We start from the raw sequence: 1924 nt of genomic DNA on the forward strand, positions 1-1924 counted from the left end.
GAGGGGAGTAGCTGAAACAGAGAGTGTCCAGGGTGCGAGGAATCGGCCACAACCTTCCTCGCTCGCCTCATGCTCCTTGTCGTGTGCAGGTCCTCGAGGGTTGGTAGATTGCAGGCAATTACCTTCTCAGCAGTGTGCATGATACGCTGCAGTCTGCTCTTGTCCTTGGCAGTGGCAGCAGCGTACCAGACGGTTATGGAGGAGGTGAGGATGGATTCAATGATCGCTGTATAGAATTGCACCATCATTGTCTTTGGCAGGTTGCATTTCTTCAGCTGCCGTCGAAAGTACATCCTCTGTTGAGCTCTCTTGGCGAGGGAGCTGATGTTCAGTTCCCACTTGAGGTCCCGGCAGAGAATAGTGCCCAGGAAGCGGAAGGACTCCACAATTTTGACTGCGGAGTCTAACAGGGTGATGGCGGTGAGTGGGGCTGTATTCTTCCTGAAGTCCACAACCATCTCAACTGTCCTTAGAGCATTTAGCTCTAAGTTGTTCTGGCTACACCAGGTCACCAGGTTGTCAGCTTCCCACCTATAGTCAGACTCATCCCCACCAGAGATCAGCCCAATGAGGGTGGTGTCGTCCGACAAACTTCAAGAGTTTGACGGACAGATGATTGGAGGCGCAGCTGTTGGTATACAGGGAGAAGAGCAGTGGGCAAAGGACGCAGCCCTGAGGAGTTCCCGTGCTGATGGACCTGGAGTCAGAGACTTCTGTTCCCGGCTTAACGCACTGCTTCCTGTCAGAGAGGAAGTCTGTGATCCACCTGCAGGTGGAGTAGGGCACGTTCAGCTGGAAGAGCTTGTCCTGAAGCAGGGCAGGGATGATGGTGTTGAAGGCAGAGCTGAAGTCCACAAACAGGATCCTGGCGTAGGATGCTGGGGCGTCCACATGCTGTAGGGTGAAGTGGAGGGCCATGTTAACTGCGTCGTCCACAGACCTGTTGGCTCTGTAGGCAAACTGAAGGGGGTCCAGGAGAGGGTCTGTGATGGCTTTGAGGTGTGCCAGGAGCAGGCGCTCAAAAGACTTCATTACCACAGATGTAAGGGCGACCGGTCTGTAATCATTTAGTCCTGTTGGCCTTAGCTTTTTGGGCACAGCGATGATGGTGGAGGACTTGAGACAGGCTGGTACATGGCATGTCTCCAGGGAGGTGTTAAAGATGTTGGTGAACACCGGAGACAGCTGGCCAGCGCAGTGCCTGAGGGTGGCTGGAGAGACAGAGTCCGGCCCGGCTGCTTTGCGTGGATTCTGCCTCTTGAAAAGCCCATTAACTTCTCCCTCCTGAAAGGAGAGAGTCGTTTCTGTAGTATGGGTGGGGGATGGGGCCTCTTGGGTGGGAAGGGGTGGTTCAGGACAGTCCAATTGTCTTTCAAATCTACGGTAGAACTCGTTCAGGTCGTTGGCTAGGCGGGAGTCGTTAGTGGTGTGGGGCGCTCTGGGTTTGTAGTTGGTGATGTGCCTGAGCCCTTTGGCAGACAGAAGCAGCGTCGTTAGTAGAGAACTGGTGTTTTAGTGTCTCTGAGTACAGTCGTTTAGCCTCTCTCACCGCTTTGCTAAACCTGTTCTTCGACTCCTTGAATCTGTCTCTATCCCCACTCCTAAACGCTTCCTCCTTCTCCAACCTCAACCTTTTGAGCTTTGCTGAGAACCAGGGCTTGTTGTTGTTAAAGTTCACCCTGGTACGTGTTGGGATACAGCAGTCCTCACAGAAGCTGATGTACACAGCCTCTGTGAGTTCATCCAGACTATTGGTAGCAGTCGTGAACATATCCCAGTCAGTACAGTCTAAGCACGCCCGCAAATCTTCCACAGCCTCACTGGTCCACTGTTTAGATGTCCTCACAGCAGGTTTACAGAGTTTTAGTTGCTGCCTGTATGCACGAATCAGGTGGACCAAGGGAGTTCTGTGCGAGCCGAACAG

This window comes from Petromyzon marinus, unplaced genomic scaffold (assembly GCF_048934315.1).
Source record: "Petromyzon marinus isolate PM22_M1 ecotype Great Lakes invasive population unplaced genomic scaffold, UKy_Petmar_22M1.pri1.0 PM_G_Scaffold_224, whole genome shotgun sequence".
NCBI lineage: Eukaryota > Metazoa > Chordata > Hyperoartia > Petromyzontiformes > Petromyzontidae > Petromyzon > Petromyzon marinus.